The sequence below is a fragment of the Acinonyx jubatus genome, chromosome A1, assembly GCF_027475565.1.
Source record: "Acinonyx jubatus isolate Ajub_Pintada_27869175 chromosome A1, VMU_Ajub_asm_v1.0, whole genome shotgun sequence".
Taxonomy (NCBI): domain Eukaryota; kingdom Metazoa; phylum Chordata; class Mammalia; order Carnivora; family Felidae; genus Acinonyx; species Acinonyx jubatus.
The window spans coordinates 146,575,264-146,582,901 of record NC_069380.1 but is presented as its reverse complement, the minus strand read 5'-3'; the positions used below and the strand labels follow the sequence as shown (position 1 = coordinate 146,582,901).

The 7,638-nt window shown below is 33.9% G+C and overlaps 1 pseudogene; it reads left to right on the top strand.

Annotated features, from left to right (window-relative positions):
• Nucleotides 1-217: 217 nt before the first annotated feature.
• On the top strand, nt 218-1,528 carry LOC106977395 (platelet-activating factor acetylhydrolase IB subunit alpha2-like; annotated as a pseudogene).
• The last annotated feature ends 6,110 nt before the right edge of the window (nt 1,529-7,638 follow it).

Here is a 7,638-nt window from a genome sequence, read left to right as displayed (position 1 = left end):
CATCCCAAACTCATGTTTTTCTTGAGAAAGAATTTTATTTGAAAAAAAGGAGAGAATAACATCTATAAATCTCTATTCCTTGACTTACATTTCCTCTGCCTATATCGTCACTTACTTTGCTTCACAGCATTAATTGTGTTTACTGCCAGGTCTTCACCTATCTGTCTCCTTTGGTAGATGGCATAGTAGCTGATTTATTTTTATTTATTTGTTTGTTTGTTTGATCTTCTTGGATCTACAACAAAATAGGTTACCCAAATTGTGTGTTTACAGTTAGTCAACTAATGCTAATTAATTCTTTGTAGAGTATTTCTTAGTCTGCTTAAAGGCATACAAACTAGGTTTTAATGAGAAAGGTAAGATGGGTGTTTATGAAAGGAGATATTTTCCTTTTTATAATACATAGCTAGTTTCTTTTTCTTGTAAAACATGATGACTAGTAATGGATTAATTGTCTGCACTCCTCTGTGCAACCTGGCCAAATACTAATGCGTATCTCTGTAAGTCAAATAAAGGAATTGAGTCTTAAGCCTTAAATCTACCCTCTACAACACACCCACTAAAATTCAGCTGGATCATAGAAAAATAAATAAATAATAAAGCAAACTTAAAGCGTTTAATGAAGCATATTTGCAAAAAAAAAAAAAAAAAAAAAAAAAAAAGGAGGGTCTAAGAAAAGCTGCCTTTGCTGTCATGGTCAAGAGGAGAGGAGAAGCAGCTCCGGCTGGTGCTTGGCCCAAGGGCAGGCACATTGGAGCAGGGCCCCTGGGACCCATTGAGCTACAGATGCACCACCCACGGATGTCTCAACCATTAAAGGCCCACATGTACCATCTGCCCGAGTGTAGAATGAGCCAAGGAGACTCAAACCCAGAAGCTATTCCACATACAGCAGAAGACATTTAAGGGGATGACAGATGGATGTCTCGGCACAACGGATTTGTCCTGAACTGTAAAGAAAGTGAACCTGTTGTATTGCTTGTGGGGGACTCCATGGTGCAGTTAATGCAGCAATAAACAATATGGCATTTTCCCCCCACTTCATGCACTGAATTTTGGAATTGGCGGAGATACAGTAAGAAATGTTTTATGAAGGTTAAAGAATGAAGAACTGGAGAATATTAAACCACAGGTCATTGTTGTCTGGGAAGAAACAAACAACCAAGAAAATATGGAGAAATGGCAGGTGGAGTTGAGACCATCATACAATCTTATCAAACAAGGAAGTTTCTGACTAAAATCATTGCACTGGGTTTGTTACTTCTAGGTGAGAAGCCCCACCCTTTGAGGCAAAAGAACACAAGGGTGAACCAGCAACTTAAGGTTTCCCTGCCTAAGCTTGCCAATGTTCAACTCCTAGGTACTGATGGGAGCTTCATGCATTTGGATTGTGCCATCTCCTGCCACGACGTGTTTTATCTTCTGCATCTCACAGGAGGGGGCTATGCAGAGTTCTGCAAACCACTGCATGAACTGATCATGCAATTGTTAGAGGACATCCCAGGAGAATCAAACCACCATTGCCTGACTAGCTCCTATCAGTGTCAGTAGCACCCCAGCTTCCTCAGGTCAGTTATATCACTGACACTACAGAATCCTCTTTCTTAAGGCACTTTCTGTTGTAGAATGTTCCTGGATGTTAATTTCTAGTGTTTGAAGGGGAGGAAGGATTTAGATTGGTCCTGTACATAGAAGGTTTATTTGACACAGAAGAAAAATCCGTCAAGGAAGATTGTTATTTAAATTAGTTTGAAACAAGAAGGGGACTTTTTAGTTGTATGCATGATACATTCATTGAATTATCACTGTTTTTCTTAGGACAACATCAAGCTAAGTATTGAACAAATGAAGATTGTTTTCTTAGCCGTTCTTTCTATAGATTATGTCATATATAGTTATGATCAGCATCCTACCTATTTGGCTTTAAAACAGATGGTTTTTCCAGTTATTAAGGTTCATAATTTAGCTTTTTGTTTTCATTTTGCTTTATTCATATGTATTCACAACATATTCTTAATGTACAGCAGTAGATTGAACATGCTTGTCACTCAAATATGGGAAATGTAGTTACAAATGAATTTGTTCCACTTTCTTAATCTTTCCCATGTTTAACAGTGGAAGATAGGTTTTACCCAATTTGGAGGACCCTATGGAAGGTATTATTTTAATGCTGCTGAACATCATGTGTATAATAGAACCATGCATATACCCATTTCTCCTTGTCCTCACCTCCTTTTTTTAACACATTTTTGACTTAGGAGCTCTGTAGCTGAGAGTAGAAGTCCTAGCCAATTACTCTAATAATGATATTACTGACGTGTAACTCATTCTTGCATGGTGTTCTGTGCATAGAGTCTAGGGTAGTGCTGTCCATATTCAGAGTTCTGGTTTGGTTTGTTTTGTTTTCCCCTTAAAATGTATTAGTTACAGTTTCTTTAAAAAGAAAAAAAGAAAACAATTCTATTTCCCATTCCATAAACTCTGACATTATTCCAAGTTTCATAGTATCTTAAGGTCTATATTTTTTTGGCTTAGTTTTAAAATTATGTCAGTCCAGAAAAGTTTGGACATTTCTCATGGGGAAACAAATGGAGCTGCTCTTCAGAATTGACATTCTACTTTGATCCCACCATTTTAGTGAAAAAGAGCTAGGTTTGTTTAACTTTAAGCTTCTCCTTAATGTATTTTCATCTGAGAATTTCTTTCAAGAGAGCTCTTTATAATCTTAACTGTTTGCTTGAGCTACAAGAACAGACATTTAAAAAATAATGGGACAACACATGGTTTATTGTTCAGTATACTTATGGAATATGCAAAAACTGAATCTACAAACAAATATTGTAAACCAGACCAAGTGGGCACTGAAGTAATGTATTAAAATATGCTCTACACTAATTCCGCTTAACGTGCAAGGTCAATAACTAAGGCATATGTTTTATGTTCTGTTTGCAAGGCAAATGGCAGTGCTTTTTTGTGTTGGAGGGAGGTTGCTGATTTGTGTAGGAGACAAATTCTCCTGATTGAGAAGGATAGAACTTGGGCTGATATTTTTCTTGTAAAGCCTCTTATTAGGAATATTTTTGGTCTTTTTTTTTCTTTTTGATACATTTCTGAAAGTATCAGGTCTTCATTACCAACAGAAAATACAATGATATTTACTAAACTTGCTTACTACATTAAAATTTCCTTTCTGAGGAAAAACAAACCTCTTTTCTTTAAGTTTTATTTTTATTTATTTTGAGAGACAGATAGAGAGTAAGCAGGGGAGAGGCAGAGAGAGAGGGAGACAAGAATCCCAAGTAGGCTCTGCACTGTCAGCTCAGAGTCTGGTGCAGGGCTCACACTCAAGAACTGGGAGATCATGACCTGAGTCAGAGTCATATGCTTAACTGACTGAGCCACCCAGGCACCCCTTAAATCAGTATTTCAATTACACATTTTCTTTCTTGTTTATACTTTCTTTCTTCCTGTATATATTTCCTCTTTACTATTTTGAACTCATGAATAATGGAATTTAAAGCTGATCTTTTATTTATTTATTTTTTCCTGAGCTAATAGTTATCTTTCTGAACTAATTCTTAAAAATTTTAAGCTAATCTTTATCTTTATGAAACAATATCATTTTGGCATGTTCAAAAAGATAGATGTAACTCACCTACTTTTTTTTATAATTACAGGGTAATTAAGCAACTAAAATATTAATAAAACTCAAAAAAACTTGCAAATTATCATTGGAAAAAGAAATGTCTATATCTGAGAGAGTTCCTCCATAGATACAGAAGTATTATCAATAACTTAATAAATGTATTATATTTAACTGATCCTAGTCACAACTATCCACTCTTTCACACAGAAGTTTTTGAGTATGATGAAATATATTATTCTAAAGTTTCTGTTTATATACCCATTATCCCTGGTGGTAAATGGGTCACCATTTTCATTCTTGTAATTAAGGCTTCTTTGAAAAAAAAGTCTAATATCTATGCCAACTAAGTAGAAGAAAAACTCAGGGAAATAAAAATCAAAAATACAATGAGATATGACTTCACACCAGTCAGAATGGCTAAAATTAACATCAAAGAAAACAACAGGTGTTGGTAAGAATGCCAAGAAAGGGGAACCCTCTTAAACTGTTGGTGGGAATGCAAACTCATGCATCCTCTCTGGAAAACAGTATGGAGATTCTTCAAAAAGTTAAAAATAAAACTACACATTGATCCACCAGTTACACTACTAGGTACCCAAAGGATACAAAAATACTGATTTAAAGGGATACATGCACCCTGATGTTTATATCAGCATTATCAACAGTAGTCAAATTATGGAAAGAGCCCAAAGTCCATGAACTTATGATGGATAAAAAAGAAGTGACATACACACACACACACACACACACACACACACACACACACACGTAAAATGGAATATTACTCAGCCACCAGAAACATGAACTCTTTCCATTTGCAACATTGTGGATGGAACTAGAGTATATTATACTAAGTGAAATAAGTCAGTCAGAGAAATACAAATACCATATGATTTCACTTATACATGGAATTTAAGAAACAAAACAGATGACTATAGGGGAAAACAAAGAAGAGAGGGAAGCAAACATTAAGAGATTCTTAACTATAGACAATAAACTGAGGGTTGCTAGAGATGAGGTGGGTGGGGGATGGGTTAAATGGATGACAGAGGTTAAGGAGGGCACTTACTGGGGTGCCTTGGTGGCTCAGTTGGTTGAATGTCCAACTTCAGCTCGATTCATGATTCTACACTTCATGAGTTTGAGCCCCACATCAGGCTCTCTGCTGTCAACACAGAGCCTGCTTCAGATCCTCTGTCTGCCTCTCTCCTGCTCCTCCCCTCTGGCACTCTCTATCTCAAAAATAAATAAACATTAAAAAAAAGGAGGGCACTTGTAATGAACAATAAAAACTTGACATTTTCAACAGGTTTGTAAACTATGAATTATTATTTTCTATTTTCTTTCAAGTTACCTAATTTAATAGGACATTAAAAATATCTATATATCATTTTGGTATTATACAGTGATTTTCCCATGTACTTTCAAAATTTGTTTTCTCTCAATATTCAAAAATATTAAGAGAATTCTTTGGATAGTTTTAAATATATATATATATATATGTACATATGTGTGTGTGTGTGTGTGTGTGTATATATCATGTATATATGTCTCTTTTCAATTTTTATTTTTTAATGTTTATTTATTTTGAGAGAGAGGGGGAGAGCAGAGGCAGAGAGAGAGAGTAAAGAGAGAATCCCAAGCAGGCTCTTCATTGCCAGCATGAAGCCTAATGCAGGGTTTGAACTCACTAACAGTGAGGTCATGACCTGAGACAATATCAAGAGTCAGATACTTAACCAACTGAGCCACCCCCAATCCCCTCTCATATACATAATTTTATATATATGACAGAAATAGAAGAACATATGTAAAGTTTTTCAAAGGCCCTTGCATTGTTGTAAAGATAGTAAATTTTATTACTAATAATGAAAATATATATAATTTTTTGATGAGTGCTGTGATTTGTAGCACGCACATTATAAAATAGTAAAGTAGTTTATAACCACAAATTTAGGTATAAAATGAGATAATAAAATATTAAAACAATATGAAATGCAAAACAAGAAGAAAAGGAACATACTGAAGGCAGAATAAATGAAACTTTTAAAAGAATATTAGATAGAAACATAAATATCTTAAGTGTGGGCTGTGGCACAGAGTGACTTTCTTCCAAACTGGATAGCATAGAAAAATGGGGAGAAATAGCAACTTCACTGTGGAGAAATCTGACAAATGCCACCCAGACAGGAAACAGGGTTAATGTCAACAGTGATAAGTCGTCCTGAAAGTATGTATGTACCCTTCATATGATATAATGAAAATAGCACTTTAACTCTATGGTCTTCCTCCTAAAAACCCCTAACTCCAGGCTAATCATGAGAAAAAAATACCAGACAATCTCAAATTGAGGGCTATAGAAAAAATACCTCACCAGTATTTCTCAAAGCAGTCAAGATGGTAAAAAACAATGGAAGTTAAGAAACTGTCACAGTCAAGAGTAGCCTAGGGAAAACTGATGACTAAATATAATGTGGTAACCTGATGGGATCTTGAAAAAGAATGTGGACATTGAGTACAACTAAGATTTATGGGATAGAAAAAGTAAAAACATTGGAATTTAATTTAAAAAAATGTATCAGTATTAATTCATTAGTTCATTAAGTTGTGACAAATGTACCATACTAATAATACAGGATTCTAATAATAGGGAAAGCTAGATGTGGAGAGTGTGGGGATTCTTTGTACTATCATCATAATTATGCTATAAATATAAAACTATTCTAAAATAAAAACATTTATTTTAAAAATTAACACTAATTTCAGCAATGAAATTGCATGCAATAGCCAATTCCAAAATTACACGTATTCTTGTTGTTGGCTATATGAGACACTTATTGTTGATGTTTACATTTTATAGTTCAGGTAACTGAGGTACAAACATACTAACTAATCTGTCCAACCTCAAAAAACTAGTAAGCTTCTTAGAAGAGTTAAAATTTTAACTCATAGAATATGGTTTGAGAGTTTACCTTATCAACTAGTATTTTGTATTCTCATTTATTGCACAACACACACACACACACACACACACACACATTCAACGATTTCTTAGTCATCAGAATATAGCTGAAGTCAGACATAAGCTGTTGCATCAGAAGCAGGATTTAGACTAAGTCTTATATACAGTTGCAATTAAGAAAATCACATTATTACAGTGATAAAAGATCCTCTTTAAACATGTTATTAAAACATTTACTTTAATCTGGAATGCACGGATGATTTCACCTATAAAAATAAATCAATGTAATACACCATGTTAACAGAATGAAGAACAAATTGACATCGTTTGACAAAATTCAACATTTTTAATAATAAAAAAACTCTCAACAAACTAGAGATAAAAGGGAACTATCTCAAAATAATAAAAGCCATAAATGAAAAACTCATAAATCATTAGATTCAATGGCAAAGTACTGAATTATTTTCCTCTAAGATCAGAAGCAGGAGTTTAGTTATCAGTTTAGTTAATAAATAAGGATCTCTACTCTCACCACTTCTGTTGAACACAACACTTCAGGAGACAACCAGAGCAATTAGACCGAGAAAAAAAGTCCAAATTGGAAAGAAATAAATGATCATGAAGAAGACAAAATCTTATGTATACAAACGCAAAGATTCTGTAACAACTGTTAAAATCAGTTCTGATTCTATACATTAGTAATGACTGGCCTGAAGAAGATATTAAAAAAGCAATTTTATTTACAGTATCATCAAAAATAATAAAATACTAAAAATAAACTTAATCAAGGGGCACAAGATGTGTAACACTGAAAACTGCAAATCATTGCTAAAAGAAATCAAAGGAGACGCAAATAAATGTAAAAATCCTATGTTCATGGATTGGAACTCAGTATTATTTAATTGTCCATACTATCCAATGTGATCTACAAATTTAATGCAATCTCTATCAAAACTTCAATGTATTTTTTGTCAGAAATAGAAAAATTCCCCCTAAAATCTACATATATATCTGAAATAATCTTGAAAAA